The sequence below is a fragment of the Euprymna scolopes genome, chromosome 18 (genome assembly GCF_053919585.1).
Source record: "Euprymna scolopes isolate OS-2025 chromosome 18, ASM5391958v1, whole genome shotgun sequence".
Classification (NCBI taxonomy): domain Eukaryota; kingdom Metazoa; phylum Mollusca; class Cephalopoda; order Sepiida; family Sepiolidae; genus Euprymna; species Euprymna scolopes.
In genome coordinates, this window is record NC_136499.1 from 98464141 (window position 1) to 98482232 (window position 18092).

An 18092-nucleotide genomic window follows, 5' to 3' on the forward strand; every position below is an offset into this window, starting at 1 on the left:
CTTTTATTTTATCCTGGAATGGTTTTATGAAGTGTTGCTGATATTGTTACTGCTTGTAGGTTTGTGTCAATGTTGATTTTTCTTAGCGGGATGGTTTCCTTAACTAATAGATGTTCAACCTGAAGTCTTTTGTCTGGTTTTATGTATGAAATCATAACATTCAACATTTTTTCTTTTGATTTTGTCCTTTTTTTTCTTGAAGGTTTCTTGGAGACATATTATAGATGGGTTTAGTTCATCTATTAGTAATTGTGATCACTTGTAGTTAGCATTTAGGCCTCAGCAATTCCATTGGATTATCTTATGGTTGTCATGAGAGTTTTTACATTAGTTTTCTTTTTTTATTCTTTTATTTTTCAAGAGGATAGTGCTTTTTTTTTGTTTTACTGTTTTCGTTATATTTTTTTTTTTTTTTTACCCAGAGAGGCTAGTGTTTATTTTCATACTTATTTTTTGTGATATCTTTAATTTGTTTTAATGAAGTTTGATGACTTTGAGTAGGTGTATCTTCTTCCTTTCTTACATTATATTCTGTTTGTTTCTACAACCTCCAGTTTTTCAAATTTGTTATTTGTATTTCTAGTTTTTGAGTTTGATCTGTCGTTCCTTTGTTTTTCTTTTTCTTGCTTTTCTAAAGGTTGGTGGCATTTTTCAGTTTTTGGTGTTTTGCTGTATTTGTTTGACTGAGTTGTCTATTTCCATCTCTTCAGGTGTTTGATTTGTTTTTTGTTGACGATTTTTTTTTTTTTTGCTGGGTTGTTTCGGTTTTTGATATTTTGAGTTCATAATTTGTAGTTTTTATTGGTTGGAATTTCGGTTTTTAGTAGTTTTGTTCTACAATGGCTTTGTTTTTTTTAGGAGAGGTTTGAGATTGAGATGAAATAATGTCTTTTTTTGGTTTCATTTTTTTCATTGGTTTCCAGTTTTCTGGAGGTATGTTACTTTTATTTTATTTTTTTAATTTGTCCAAATGAATTAGCTTTAATTCACTGCATTTGTCCGTTTGATGTTAACTATTTAAGTTTGCTTTCTCTGCCACTTTAACATAGGATAGGTTTTTCATAAATCCTTCAACTTTCCTTTTTGCTTCTAAGAATGGAATCTTTGATTTATGTTGATAGTTATTATTACTTTTTCTTTCATCCAGCATTCACAGGATTTGGAAACGGTTGAGTGGTTTCCGTGTCAGTTTATACATTTGTTTTCTTGACATTCTTCCTCTCTGTGATTTGTATCTTTTGAGCCACATTTTGCACAAGTGGTTACTCCTCGGCATACGTCTCTAAGATGTCCAAAGTTTTGGCATCTGGAACATTTTAGAGGGGCTGGGATGTAGAGTACATTTCCATGGATTCTATATAATATCCAATTTTAATTTTTTGTGATATTTTGGGTGAATTAAAAGTGAAGATGTATATATTTGTTGGAATTCTTTCATTTGCTTTCTTTATAAAAATTCTTTTATCTATAAATATAAAAGCGAAAATGTATGTATGTATGTTCGCTTTTTGTGTATGTCTGTAAAAGGCTTTTTTCGCTGGACTTCTTGGTCAGCTCATTCCTTCTTAAAACTTTTTATATCACGTCTAAATCATAATATCTACCAGTTAACAACGGGGGTCGTCTGTCTATTTAATTTGCTCAACTTTGAAAAGATAAATATTCAACATTTTTCGATCACCGCATGTGCATTAAGCTTTTTCGTATAATAAAAGCAAAATTAATTCTGGCGGCATTTTTCCAGTTGCGATCGCCAGAAACGTCCGAAAGCAATCAGCTTTGATCAATGTGGAGTTTCTCCTTATATCAGACAATTGCTATTCAATTTGGACAATCCCCTTTTTATGGGGAGCCGGTTTTCCCCACAACATATTGGGGGGGGGGGAATCCTGCCCCACAGTAAATAAAATACTGCCCCGCAGTCAAAGTTGACCTCATTAAGTACGAGCACCTGCCAAGTTTTAATACTTAAATAAATTCAAACATGTTTCCGTTACTATTTTCTGGTGGCCCAGTGGTTAACGTCGCACTTTTTTTTTCACACTTTAATTTCAAACTTCGACTCAAGGGTTTGGATTCGATCCTTCATACTTACCTACCAAAACTTTTTATTATTTTATCCACCCGCACGATACAAACACCCTGGTGTTTTGATTTACCTAAAACCACACACACCTCCAAACACCCAGGCCACGCCGGATACCCCCCCCCCCGCTAGTATTCTATAATGCCTTGTTTTTCATTTCATTTAGCACTTCTTCAGCTGTGGTGATGGTTAACTCTCTGCTTCTTACTATTCCTTTGGACTGATTAAGTTTATGACGAGTAACTTTTATATCATGGAATGTTTTCCTTTTTTAAAAAATGTTATTACTTTGCGTTTTTGTTTCTATTTCGATTAGTAAATTTTACATTTTTCACATTCGTAGGTTTTATATAGTTTGACAGAGTTTTATCTATTAGAAAAGGAGATAGTTTAGACCTTTGTTTTTCTCCTAAGCATTCTATTACATCGGATCTAGGAAAGTCTGTTTCTATTTCATTTTCTGAATCAGATAGAGATCTTTTGGGCTTTTTGTTTGTGTTTATAGACATTAGTTTTTATTATTAAATTTCACTGCCTGAGCTCGCCACCCACCACGGAACCACTATTGAGATTTGTCAAGGGAGAAACCCAATCGCTTTGACAGATCAGAGTTACATAAAGCAGCATACTCAACTATGTGAGTCTCTCAAAACATCTGTCACAAATATTTGACGCCCCCCCCCCAAAAAAAAATCTATGTGGACAAATGAATTTTTTTTTCAGTCATATTTGAGTTAATGATCTTCACATGTCGACTGACCCACAGCCAGTATCTACTAACGTCTGCTTTTGTTCGGATCTTATTCATCTTTCCTAGAAGGGAGATCAGTTTGGTTTATGTTCTTTTATCCACAATTGTATGTTGACCCTTGTACTCTGAATAAATTTGTTTGTTAATAGATGTTAGGGCTTGACCTGACCAGCCAATTGATCAGATTGGGCCTCTTCAACCACCCATCTAGTCTAGGTAAGGGCCAAAGTGGAGTGTTAGGAAATGAAGGTACTTAAACCCGACCTCCAATACCCTCAACCATCAGAATCCTGTCCCAATGCATCACGGGTTGCCACCCATGGTTAACAGGTGGCCCCATCGAGGGGCTTTTACCCTCTGTAGTTGGTGTCTTCTAATACCCCATGGGCAGGGCAAAAAATTTATTTTTTTTTATTTTAATTTTACACAGTGATCACCACTTATCAAGGCCCGGAAGCCACTCAGGGATAAGGGTTATTGCAAGTACATTACGTTAGTGTGGAGATTTGATGAAGTGTTTACTTAAGGGGGCGGTTCATTAGGAATTATAGAGAAACTTCACGTCTTTGAAAATATTATTTTGTAAGTCTGATTTGAAAATTTAGAAAACGAAATAATGTTTTATATATTTTTATTAAATGATTAAAGGCAATTTTTTTTTCCTGAAACTTTCACTGTGAAGACAACTTATTCAAAGAAAATATTTTTTTTTTCATTTTGTTGGTGATTTTCTTGATGAAAATTTTGATGAAGCCTTGAGGCATCGGTCACTCGTGGAGAAAGAAAAGGTATGTGTCCGATAAGAATGAAAAGAAATTTACCTGTTTGATGTGTTTTTAACTTACAATTTAACTGAATTTAAAAAGAATAAAAAAAAAAAAAGAAAATGTAGCATCGCTAATGTTCTAATATATTTCAGTTATGTTATGGATCTAACCACTAATTGCCTCTAGTAACCCTAGATGAACTAAAAGGAATATTTCTTTACTGTTTTTAGAATATATGAAACATTTTGACCATTAAATATTTGAATGTTCCAACTTAACATGGATTTCTATAACATAATCATTGACTTAAAAATAAAGAAATAGCTGTATCTTCTCGGCATTGCCCGGGAGTTTTTTTGCTTTCACTTTGTTAGATTCATCAAACACCCCCCTCTCCCACTCCGATTTATGTGGATTTCTTTATTCTTTAATTTGCAAATATTAATTTTTCTTTTGATTTTTGAATTTCAATAATCACCTTCTGCAATTCTTTTGGTATAATCGTGGAAAAGATAATTTTTTTGGCAATATTCTATCTTAGATATGCTATTATCATGAAGTTTAATTTATAAAATATTTCAATTTCAGTATTTAAAAAAAAAAAAATTATTTGTTTCTTAATAAAACAAAACATACCCTCCTAAGTCCGGGTGGCAACAAAAATGTTGGCAAATAAACTGCAAAAATCATAAAACAAATTAGTATTTGTACAAATTAGCAGTGTTGATTAATTTGCTGTCACCATTGTGAGATAAATATAATAAGATTTGACAACAATTTGGGAGGGGGGGGCGAACTATTTCAATTCACTCAGTCAATTAAATAAAATTGTTGAAAATCCTAAAAAAAACAAAAAAAAAAAAACCGCTCATTTTCAAAGTTACATTTCAATATGAATTACCACAGAGATAACTTCTGACAATTTTATTATATTTATTATATTCTTTTTTTTTTTTTTTTTTTTTTTTTTTTTTTTTTTAAAGAAAAGATAAGCAAATAGTTTTGCCTATTTTTGAGGGAGCAGAGTCCCGTCATGAGATTTGCTATACATGATAACCGTTTTTTTCACAAATTGATAGAATGGAATTCCAGCCATTGCCAAAAGCTTTAATTTAAAAAAAAAAAAAAGTATGATTTTTGCAAATCGTGGCCTGGTGGGAGATGTCCTTTTCTCTTTGCTGCAACCTCTATCTCACAGAAAAGATGTTGCGAGTTTGTCTCTGCTTTATCGTTATTTTCATGGAAAGTGTTCGACTGAGCTTCAATCTATGGCCCCCCCTCGCCAAACTTTCACAAGAAACACTAGACTAGCTGAAAACATTATCAATAATTTTCCCCACTCTTTATCTGTGCCTAAACCTAAACATAGGTTCCATGATCAAAGCTTCTTTCTTAGAACTGCACGCCTGTGGAATTGTCTTCCGTTTTCCTGCTTTCCAGCTGTCTATAATATGGTTGTCTTCAAGTCCAACGTGAACAAGTTTCTGATGAGCCGTTCCACTTAAGTTAACAAATTTACCGAACTTCCATTACTATCGATTACTATATTGTCCTTTTGACTACTCTAGACTCTTTAACCCTTATCCTTGAGTGGCCGATCGGCCTTGATAAGTGGTGACGCCTATGTAAAAAAAAAAAATTACTCAAAGATTTTAATGAAGTTTGAGGGGTTGCTATAACCAGACACACCAACCATATTGCTGGAATATTGCAGCCTAAAGCTATATCGTCAAGTGGAAAACAATACACAACAGATTTATTTTAATAAGTACAATAATAGACGTCCGTGTTGGGTAGCAACAACTTGTAATGGAGTTGGCCAGTAAATCGCAGATAAAGTCAAGCAGACTATGAGATGAGCTGACTTCAACTGAATGACAATGATGGCCTCGGCAGAAAAATTATCTCTGGTCTTAGCTAATATATTGGAACTTAAAGTGTGGACATAAGCATTTGGAGGTCCTTTTACGCAACGGTATCACACACACATACACCTAAACCACAACTGATGTATACATAATATTTTAGGTTTGTGTTCTTTGTTTGTATATACTTGAAAACCAGAGCTTGTGCTCTCAGTGATTGTCAGCATGATAGGTGACATGGCCAGAATGGGAGATAAAGCGAAAATGATGACTCACGAACGTTGAGGCTGACGGTCACTGGGGATTGAAATATCTGCATGGTTGCACAATCACCAACCCTTGCTATATTATAGACTCCCAATGCATGCATACTTACAGGGGGTAGGTATCCACTGTCTCTCAATACTGAAAGGAGTTTATATATATATATATATATATATATATATATATATATATATATATATATATATATATATATATACATACACACACACACACACATAGGGTATTTCGATATATCAAAGTTCTTCAGTTCTTCAGTATGCTTAAAAGAGCAAGCGTTTACAGATTTAATAATTGAAAGAAAAACTAATTTGTTTCGATTTGTTAAAACCATTTGTCGTTTCACAAGTGTGTTTATTCTTTAAAAAAAAAACAAAAAAAAAAAACACTACCATGCTAATAAGTTTTTTTTTACTATTATTATTACTTGACCTCATATTGCAAACTTTATTTTTTTTACTTTTGTTTCAAAGCAAAAATTGTAAACAATTATATTTGAAATTATTTCCGACCAGCAATGCATTTCGCCATGGGTAATCTGGATGAATATATAAAAAAAATTAAGGTGTTGTGGGGGAAAAAAACCAGCAAAGTGCTCGATTATAAAAAAAATCAATATAAGAGCAGAATATTTTTTTTTTAAATATTACAGAAGGTTAGAAAACATTGGTACCACCAACAACAGATAAAAACAGGCTGAAGAGTCCAATATATTTTTCAATCATAATGTAATGGATTTTAAACCAGTGGTACCTATGTTTTTCTGATCTGTAAAATTGTGTATATATATATATATATATATATATATATAAACCCCACACCCAATAACATTTCGTTTTTGCAGCAATTATAGTAAATATCCATCCACTCTAATCCGAGGTAGGGAGTGGTGCAATAGTTTGAACAAGGTAGAATTTCTTTGGTCTATAGGAGGGAGGGAGGGAGTGGAATGGAAGAGTTTACCCTGATATGGAGGAGGGGGTAAATGAGAGAGGGACAGATTTGGGGAGGGGGGATACAGTTGCTGGTGGGGTGGGAACGGCAGTGGGGAAGAAGAGGTAGCAAGTGAATTGCAGATCAGGACAAGCTGCTTTCAACATGAAGATGTGTGTGTGTGAGAGAGAGAGAGAGAGAGAGACAGAGAGAGAGAGAGAGAGAGAGAACAAGCAAGTCAAACTTAATGTCAAAAGCTAAATTAAGTTTTGGTCATGAGGACAGAATAGAACTAATTATAAAAGCTGTTTTGTGTTCCAGAATCAGCCAATTGGTGGACACGGTGTGTGTGGGGGGAGGGGGGATAATGGTGTACGAATAGTGGCAAGACCGTGTAGTGGTTACTGGATGGAATGGGGGAGAGCGAAGTCGGGGGGGGGCAACTGTTGCCAAGTTTATTCTTACATCATAAAATCATTCAATAAAAGAAAAAAATATAAAAATTTTATTTTTCCCAATTCTGTCACACAGCAAAATTATTTTTGACCAGCTGTTATTATGGTGATAGATGTGACAAGTAAATCGTGGAAGTGGTGATACACTCGTCACTAATGTGCAGGGTGATCTAAAAAGAAAAATCTTGCAGTGTCTTGTCGAGGCTATTGTATGAAAAGGTATGAATTCATAATAAACTGTCATGACAATCAGTCGACTGTTGGTTTGGTCATGTTCAGAAGAGTAATTCTTGGATAAGGAAATTCAGAAATCTTGACTTGACTTCACTTTGGCATCATTCACATAGGCTCCTCACTTAGAACACATAGCGCCTCGGTTGAATGCAGACTACCCACAACGATCTGCAGCGACCAAGATAGTTATGGTAGCCAGTCTTGTGAATCAGTGGCAAACACCCTTAACTTACGGACAAGAGGTAGAAGTTCAATGTTGGCTTTGACGGTGTGTAACAATGTCTTCAGCTGGTCTCCCAGGCGTCTTCACCTCACGTAACTCCTATGAACATGCGGCTTCGGCTGAATACAAGAGATCTTGAGGCAGAAAGTGAGAGTAAAATGGGATTACCCAAGAAAACTTAGATGTAAACCATCAATAAGGATCTTAGACAATGAAATTTGGAGAGAATCAATCCTCAAGACTGCCAAGCTTGGAGACTGATAATATTGTAGGCTGCCAGAAAATGTCAGCTCTTGAACAAGGGAAATATGATAAAATAAAGAAAGGTTTTTTTGTTTGTTTGTTTTTAAATCACTTCCAGAGTTGGAAATCAGATTTTTTTTTTCCATAGGAGTCCAAAATATATTCCGGTTGAGAATGGAGTTTGAATTTAGAAGATTTATTTTGAAACAAGGATCCAATACACCGTCAGATTAAATCAGATGTGGCATATCAACTCTGTTGTTAACGAAGATAAATATATCAAAACTTGATGAGCTCCTGATGACCAGTCAATTGATTCTTGGATAGAAAAATGCAGAGACCTTGAGGTGAAAGGCCAGAGAAAGCAGGATGACCCTAGAAAACTTCAAACCATAAACGAGGATCTTTGACAATGACATTTGAATGGAACTAATCCTAAAGATTAGTAAGATTGTAGACTGAGATTGCAGGCTATCAGAAAATGCCAGATCCCTGACCAAGCAAAATACGACAATAAAATGGATACAAATGTACGTTTCTCCAGCATCACGAATCAAACCTTAGTAGAATAAGTAATCTGTGAAAAAAAACAAACAAAAAAAAAAAACACTTGCAACCTGATAGGCCACACATTGTATTCCTGAAAAGAATCATTTACCTGGTAGTGTATAAGAGTGGATCTTATTATCCACAGTACACGACTCAGTTAAAAACAAATGCACGTGTGTTGGTAGTTTAATAATTTTCAACTATTATGATCAATGTACGTTTAAAATTATAGCATTGTAAGCTCATAATATTCAGGAGTTATTTCCCTTGAACAATATTCAAGTTATCTTCTCTTAATTATTATCTGACGGATTGTGAATTTTATTAACAATTTTATGGGTGGCATTTTGTGCATGTGGTGGGGGGGGGATAACCTGGTACAACTAGTAGTTAGACCCCAATTTGAGATTTGTAAAGAGCGAAGAGTTACAACTTAATCGCCATTAATCACAGGATCACTCTTATCGTTTATAAACTATTCGTTTACATCATACACACCCACAAAATAGATGAATCTACAAATTATTCTCACATGAAACACATATATATATATAGGTTTCTGCATAAAATGATCTGATAATGGGTGACGTAAAACGCGGTTTAAAGTCACAAAGTTCTTTCAATGATTAGACTTAGACCGGTTTGGACTGTTCATTTTATGGCATTTCGTGCTTATTATTTTGGGGAAAGCAGAGCATGAGAAGGGGAAGGGCATGCCGAAATACAATATTTATTATAAACTAGCGGGGGTGCCCGGCGTTGCCCAGGTGCTTGTTTCGGGGGGGGGGGGGAGAAGTGGTAGTAGGCAGGCAGCGTGACCCGTGACGCGAAGACGGAAAAGAAAATGATAGAAAAGCCGAGATCTTACTGCTATGCTAAGAAGCGTTCAAATTTATCGATGTTAATCAAAAAGTTAACTTGAATTGAATAAGTTAAGAATCATGCAAGAGCAGAAACGAAGGTTGGCTGCAGGCCAGTTTCTGCCATATTTTGCTTCCCCACAATGTTGGAGGAAAACCAGCTCCCCGTTTTCGGGGAGAGCTCTCCAAATGAATAGCAATTGTTTGATATGAAGGGTTTCCCAACATTGATCAAAGCTAATTGCGTTTCTGGAGGTCCCGGCCAGAAAGCCAGGCAGCCTACTTCACTCCGATTAGTTTCGCTTTTATACGAAAAAGACGAGCAAACACGCAAAAGGACAGAATAGAGGGAATTTTATAAAAGTCGATCAAAGTAAATGTAGAGACGACGTCCGTTTGCAAATCGTAGATATTATAATCTAGGGAGTATAAAGAAAGTTCTAAAAAGTAGTAACCTTGCTGAGACCCCCTTCCCTCTCTCCCCAAAAAAAGCCTTTCACAGACATACAAAAACGCGTGCACGCCACTTTTACCTTTTATATATATACTAGCGGGGGTACCCGGCGTTGCCCGGGTGTTTAGGTGTGTGGAGATTAAAACAACTCTGTTAAAAAAAAAAAAAAAAAGAAAAAAAAAACGTTGGCCGGTTGTTTGGAGGTGTAAAAGAAAAAAAATAGTTTTAGTATAAAGGTAGGCTTGAACATTTGACGCGGAGGTGGAAAGGAAATGGAAAAAAAAAACCTGCAACCTAACCATCTCGACAACGTTTAGATAATGAACCAAGGCCTTAACCAACTGAGCTAACGCGACGTATATGAGATTTGTTCAGTTTTTCAACTCTTTAAAGTAAATCAGGTCACGACGTCATCTTACGCATGCGTAGAATCGATCATTGTCACGAGAGGACCATTTTTGTTGACCTCCCCCCCTGTCGAAAATTGTCGATTTCAGGGTGAAAAAGTTAACGTTTTTGGCCAATTCTTCGATATTTTTTGAGCAAAGGATGGAGCTTCGATGTGATACAAAGTTTGTGAATTTTCGTTGCGTCTGTCGAAAGTTTTTAGCAGACATCCAAACATACACACATACATACATACATACATTTTCGCTTTTAAATATATAGATATATAGATAATTTATTCTAAAAAAACTGGCCGGGTTTGTCTATTTTATGGCATATCAACTTTTTTTCTTTCTTTCACAGCCGACAGAATGAATGGGAAGACAAAAAAAAAATCCAAAAAAAAAACAAAAAAACATGGAGCCCTTCTGGTTTTTAAAACAAAATTTCACAGAGATACAGACAAAACTTTGATTTCAACCAGAGTAAATTTTATTTATACCAGTCGAAGATACATCTTCGCCAATCAGTACAATTAAGTGTGAGCCATTGTGACATCTTCTGGCCTGGACGTGTGAATATTTTTTTTTTTTTACTCTGAATTTTATCCAAACAAATTTAATTTTACTTTTATCTTTTTTTTGGATCATTCTATCGCTCCAGAAGGTATCCTCCTCCCCGAATCAATTCTCTACCTGTACAAGAGCCAAATACATCCTAAAATAGAGTACTCCTGTCTTGACAGAGTTCAAAATCTGCTTCGATGAAACCTAATAAATGATGTCCTTTTCTTCTTGCAACCTTTTTCTCACAGAAAAGACGTTGCAAGTCTATCATTATTTTCATGACTGTAAAACATGAACAAAACATTCGTTCAGCTACAACAAATGTCAACAATCCCCCCCCACTATCTGTTAATAAATCTAAATGCAAATTCCATGAACAAAGTTTATTTCCCAGAACTGCCTGCCTGCGGAACTTTATACCATGGGGCTACTTTCTAGTTGACTACAACATGGTCCTTTTCAAATTCAATGTAAACTTTTTTTTTTTTTTTTTTTTGTCACTTCGGAGTCATCACTTATCAAGGCTTGAAGGCCCCTCGAGGGTAAGGGTTAATGCATGTAAGATGGTAGTGTAGCAATCGTTAATGGTGTAAACTGGTAAAATTTGATTTATGAGAACGGCTCAACAAGAACTTGTTTACATTGGATTAGAAGACTACCATGTTGTATTCAAATGGGAAGCAGGTCAGCAGAACAGTGTTCCACGGGCAGGCAGTTCTAGGAAAGAGTCTTTATACATGGAATCTGCACTTTTATGTAGACACAGGTAGAGAATAGGGGGAAATCGTTTATAGTGGTTGTAGCTAGTCGAGTGCTTGTTTTTGTGAAAGTTTGGCAAGGGGGAACCATAGATTGGAGTTCAGTCGATCGTTTGTCATGAAACTAATGATAAACCATTTTACACTAATTAACGCTTATCCTCAAGTGGCCTTCAAGCCTTGATAAGTGGTTATTTACTTTAAAAAAAAAATATTTAGACAAAATTACGACCAAGGGCAAAATCAAGTAGTCCTGCTAGTCAATATTAACAACAAAGGTTAGATCTACAACACTCACGAGAAAAGTACTGCTCATGGGACTTTCTACATGGCACACCTAATTTCAAGAGGAAAATAACATTAAAATGTTTTGTTACATTCTTTTCTTTATATTTTTAGCTTTTAGTTAAATGAATAAATTAAAAACCAATGGAAGCATTTATGTATTCCTTTTTATTTTTTTTATTTTTTTCTCGGACTCTTATCCTCATATTCATAGTTGTTTCACCACGTTTTGGCCAACTCATTAATAAATGAAAAATTAATACAAAACTTGGCAAACCATAAAGATAAGCAACCCAAAACAGTAAGTATTTAATATCAGGAACCAAATCTGATCGGACACCATCCGCTGCGGATAGAATTGAGATTCTTCCGGTCCGCCAATCATTTTATATTGTCTTTATAGTAAAATGTGTCTTCTCACTATTCTAAAATATAAATATTTGGGGCTTCTACAGAATTGGGACAAAATTTCAGAAATCATAAAACTGAATTTTTCACATGAAAACAATGGTATCTACGTATTCCTTGTATTTTTTAAGATAATTCTATCCAAAAATTACGAAAATCGATAAGGTAGAAAATTATTTATTAAAGAAAATAAAAAATAGAATTTGATGAAAACTATCGTAAGACACAGGAGAGTTTAAAAGGGGGGTAATTTTCCGTTTTGATTTAAAGAAGATGGCTGCAATTTTTCACCTGCTAAGATGATTAAAGTTTTTTTTTAATAATTCAGTAATATTCAGGTAATTTCGACTGCATAATTTGGAAGCTAACATTGTAATTTATTAGAATTGACAAAAAGAAAGTCAGTAGAAACCATTGTTTTTTAAATCTGAAAACTCCATTTATCGACTACAAAATTTTGTTCTGATAGTGTAGAAACGCCAAATATCGTTTTATTTTAATTTCCTCCTCGTATTTCCTTAGCACTATCAGCTATGTATTCATTCATTGGAATAAATGCTGTCAGTAAATAAACCACAAGGAAGAGTGCTGTCAGTTATGGCAATTGGTGGTTGGAAAGCTTTCTTAAAATTAAAAAAGGAAAGGCATTTTGTCTTAGTAGCATCAAATGTAATCATCCATTTATGCCCCCATTCTAATACAGACTGGATTCAACTGTTGCCTTGGATACGTGTTTTTGATTTACCCACATCTCTGAAATAGAGTGTTGTCACCAGCATCCCCATACTTGTTTTACAAGTACTTCCATCGAATGTGCTCCAATAAATTTACTGCACTGGTATCCTTAAATATAAATACCCCCTGACTAGCAGCAAAATCCCACCCCTCCACTGCCAACGTTTGATTTCATTTAATTTTTGAGACAAAAATATTTATTAAAGAAATTCTGTTAAATAAACATTCACTTGAGTGCTTTTAAATAAGCAAACATTCAGACGTTTATAAAATAAAAATAATCAATTTCTAATAAAAAAATTCATATTTTTGTACAATTACGTTTTTTTTTTGTTTTTGTTTTTTTAATAAATGTTAAAAATCATTAATTTGAGTATTTGTAAAACGGATAACATTTCATAACGTTTATTTATTTCATATTTATGTGGAAACCAAAAATATTACCAAATAATTAATTAGTGAGAAATTTTAATAATTTCTTAGTAATAACCAGTAATTAGTTGATTTAGACCTACTATTAGGAAACAACTTACAATTACTGATTTATTTTCATAAAATCAAATGTGAAAATAAAAAATGATTATAATTTGTACAATAAAGATAAAATATTTAAAATTCATATAAATTAATATTTATATTTACTTCAATGATTTTAAATAGCAGAATTTCGATGGTAAAAATTAAATATATTTTTTAAAAACATTCAATTGTTAGCCGATATTCAGCCATGCTAGCATTAACCACAAATTCCTCCCCACTAGTCAGAATAAATGTGTATGCTATCGCCTTGCTACACACTTATTAATCAGAAATGCTTCAAGCAAACTTGGATAACCTTTTATTAAATTTAAATTGCATTTCGATGACAAAATTCTACAGATTTGTAACATTCAAGGAAATTTTAATTATTTTTAAACCCATGCAACTATGTAAGCTCTATCTTCAGTGTTACGGCACAATCACATTGGCACACCGGTTCTCACCAGATCACCAAAGTTAAACAACATTGAGCCTGGCCAGTACCAGATGGGTGACCATCTGGGAAGGTGAGGTGCTGTATGTACCACGAGGTAAAATACCAGGTTGAGAAACTGGCGCTGCCTATCTTTCTCTCGAGGGTAGATGGGACTCTCTTAAGCCGTGGTAGGCACCCATCTAGTGATGGTGTCAGGATAAAAAATACCCTTGATGGTCCTGGCGAAGCATCAAGCATTCAACTACCGACAAGATTTTGGTCAAGATCAAAGTGTAGTATCTGTTCTTCAGATGCTGCACTTCCATTTCTTGTTCTCTTTCGGTGAAGGAGAAATCCTTCACGACTAAGACAATTTTTATTTTTGTACCTTTTCTCCACGTTAAAAAACGACCCTGGTGTCTAACTCTGTCTCATGGGGAGGCATAGTAAATAGGTACACTACAAACTTGTGTCGCGCTCGATGGATGGATCTTCAGCGTTCATGATAAAAGTATATATACCACCTAAAATATAAACAAAATATGTAAGAACACCCAAGTTTAAAGTAGGTCACCTTTTAATACACAAAAGGATGATTTTTCCTTTCTAAGAATAAAAGAAAGAAAAAGAGGAATAGAAGTCAGCCGATCTTTGATAAACACCAGATGATTGGCTGGAGAAAACAAGGGCAGGAACAACAAAGAATCTCATTGGTTATGTAATATTATCTGGGAACCAACATGTTGTAGCCTCAGTCACAAAATAGGCAAATAATGGAAAAGAATTTCAACTTGCCTTTTCTTTGTAACAAGTGAAGCATGCATGGTTCCTCGTGAGTGCACAGTGAACGAGGCATAAAAAAATATGACTAAGTTCAGCATTTGCCCTCCCCCCTCTCATTTAGCCCCAAAAGACTCCAGAGAATATCAAATCCTAGTGAAAATAAACAAACGGTGTAGTTTTAGGCCTTAAAATATGTACATTTGAGTTCTGCATCATGCAACCCCCCACCCCATTTAGCTCCAAAAGTCGCCAAGGCCTTAACATATTTAAATTTGAGTTCAGCACCATGCAAAACTCTTCAATAGACATACACAGAAAATTTTGGACAAATATAGTAAAATAATCCCAAAATGGAGTGTTTTTATTTGCCCTAAAAGAGGCCCTGGGGCACACCCAAGAGTTATCGCAAACAAAATTGCATAGAAATCAGTTAGTTGCAACTTTTCAAAAAGTTTTATAAAAATCCAAGGCATCAATTTTTTTAATAAGCACAAAAATATCCATTTTAATCCAAAAGGCACCCCTGGGGGGGGGGGGGGAGTTTTCCCGAAAAATCCATTCTGTTACTTTTTTACTCATATCATGTTTAATGTTTGTGCAAAAAATTTTTAAACCCCAAGGCGTAGTTATTGAGAAAAGTGCAGACAGACGAACGAACAAGGGTGAATTTAAAATTTCTCACTGTTACGGCCATGATGTCATCTATGTGACTGTACTTCTCGGGTGTCATTCACACTCCTAACATGATCACAAACGTTCTTTCCATCTCTAATGTGATCTCGTTTTTATAGTCTTCATTTTTACCTACCAGTGACGTCATTTCACATGCGTTTGTATCTGCACTATGTCGCCGTTAAAGGGCAAACTTAAAGCATGTGTATATAAAAACAGGTGGTAATATAAATTCCATGCATTAGCCTGATGAGTCCTTACAAAAATGAAATGCCGAAAATTATCTGTAGCTTTATTGCCATATACATTTTCATAACTTACTGTCTAGCTCTACTTATGTATTAAGCACTATTGAAGTAAACACTGAAAATCAACACATAAAATTTTATGTGAATACATGAAGCATTTATTTTAATATATTAAGTTTTGGAGTATTTGGAGATGCAGATACCTACCAGAATCTAAGTGAGTGAGTATTTATGAACACGTCGACAAGCAGATACTTTAGTTATTCGTCTTAAGAGGTTAATGACAGCCGATTTCTTATTGGCAAAATTGCAAGTATAACGAAAAACAAACATTTTACCATCATAATTGGGAGTAAATTTAAAAAACAATCATAAGTGAACGTGTGGAAAATTAAAAAGAAAAATCAAATTGTTTGAATTAACAGATGATTTACTAGTGTAATCAATGTTGGTCTATCGATCTCTGTTATTGGGATGGATTCAAAAATTAAAGAATGAGAAATAAAACGATTAAAAATAGCAATACAAAAAAAGTGATAGAACGGGGGGATACAAGGAACGGTGGGGTGGGGGGAGGAACGGTGGGCGGAAAGTGCAAGGAACGGAGGGCGGAAAGTGCAAGAAACGGAGGGCGGAAAGTGCAAGAAACGGAGGGCGGAAAGTGCAAGAAACGGAGGGCGGAAAGTGCAAGAAACGGAGGGCGGAAAGTGCAAGAAACGGAGGGCGGAAAGTGCAAGAAACGGAGGGCGGAAAGTGCAAGAAACGGAGGGCGGAAAGTGCAAGAAACGGAGGGCGGAAAGTGCAAGAAACGGAGGGCGGAAAGTGCAAAAAACGGAGGGCGGAAAGTGCAAGAAACGGAGGGCGGAAAGTGCAAGAAACGGAGGGCGGAAAGTGCAAGAAACGGAGGGCGGAAAGTGCAAGAAACGGAGGGCGGAAAGTGCAAGAAACGGAGGGCGGAAAGTGCAAGAAACGGAGGGCGGAAAGTGCAAGAAACGGAGGGCGGAAAGTGCAAGAAACGGAGGGCGGAAAGTGCAAGAAACGGAGGGCGGAAAGTGCAAGAAACGGAGGGCGGAAAGTGCAAGAAACGGAGGGCGGAAAGTGCAAGAAACGGAGGGCGGAAAGTGCAAGAAACGGAGGGCGGAAAGTGCAAGAAACGGAGGGCGGAAAGTGCAAGAAACGGAGGGCGGAAAGTGCAAGAAACGGAGGGCGGAAAGTGCAAAGTACGGAGGGCGGAAAGTGCAAAGTACGGAGGGCGGAAAGTGCAAAGTACGGAGGGCGGAAAGTGCAAAGTACGGAGGGCGGAAAGTGCAAAGTACGGAGGGAGGAAAGTGCAAAGTACGGAGGGAGGAAAGTGCAAAGTACGGAGGGCGGAAAGTGCAAAGTACGGAGGGCGGAAAGTGCAAAGTACGGAGGGCGGAAAGTGCAAAGTACGGAGGGAGGAAAGTGCAAAGTACGGAGGGCGGAAAGTGCAAAGTACGGAGGGCGGAAAGTGCAAAGTACGGAGGGCGGAAAGTGCAAAGTACGGAGGGAGGAAAGTGCAAAGTACGGAGGGCGGAAAGTGCAAAGTACGGAGGGCGGAAAGTGCAAAGTACGGAGGGCGGAAAGTGCAAAGTACGGAGGGCGGAAAGTGCAAAGTACGGAGGGCGGAAAGTGCAAAGTACGGAGGGCGGAAAGTGCAAAGTACGGAGGGAGGAAAGTGCAAAGTACGGAGGGCGGAAAGTGCAAAGTACGGAGGGCGGAAAGTGCAAAGTACGGAGGGAGGAAAGTGCAAAGTACGGAGGGCGGAAAGTGCAAAGTACGGAGGGCGGAAAGTGCAAAGTACGGAGGGCGGAAAGTGCAAAGTACGGAGGGCGGAAAGTGCAAAGTACGGAGGGCGGAAAGTGCAAAGTACGGAGGGCGGAAAGTGCAAAGTACGGAGGGCGGAAAGTGCAAAGTACGGAGGGCGGAAAGTGCAAAGTACGGAGGGCGGAAAGTGCAAAGTACGGAGGGCGGAAAGTGCAAAGTACGGAGGGCGGAAAGTGCAAAGTACGGAGGGCGGAAAGTGCAAAGTACGGAGGGCGGAAAGTGCAAAGTACGGAGGGCGGAAAGTGCAAAGTACGGAGGGCGGAAAGTGCAAAGTACGGAGGGCGGAAAGTGCAAAGTACGGAGGGCGGAAAGTGCAAAGTACGGAGGGCGGAAAGTGCAAAGTACGGAGGGCGGAAAGTGCAAAGTACGGAGGGCGGAAAGTGCAAAGTACGGAGGGCGGAAAGTGCAAAGTACGGAGGGCGGAAAGTGCAAAGGAATGGAGGAGAGTGCAAAGAAAAGAATGAAAAATGAGGAAAAAGTAAAAGAAAGGAAAATTTTGCTATAAGTAACAGAAAAGAAAATGAAAGTTTTAGTAAGGTGAAAAAAATACAATTTTTATTTTGCAGAGAAAATGTGCTTATATTAGTTGTAGTAGTAGAAGTGGTGGTTGTTTTAGTAGTAGTAGAAAGTATCGGTTTCCTAGCGACTTCCTCAATCTGTATACCCAACACCATTTTGTGGTTCCTGTCAGCAAGTGATGTGCTAAATAAATTGGCACTGAAAGCAACATTGTTTCTTTACTTTCATA

At 36.6% G+C, this 18092-nt stretch overlaps 1 protein-coding gene across 5 annotated transcripts in view; it reads right to left on the bottom strand.

The window, feature by feature from the left end:
- The window catches only part of LOC145297709 (rho GTPase-activating protein 44-like), a 473021-nt gene that overhangs the window by 261632 nt on the left and 193297 nt on the right, over positions 1-18092 (bottom strand). The window lies entirely within an intron of this gene.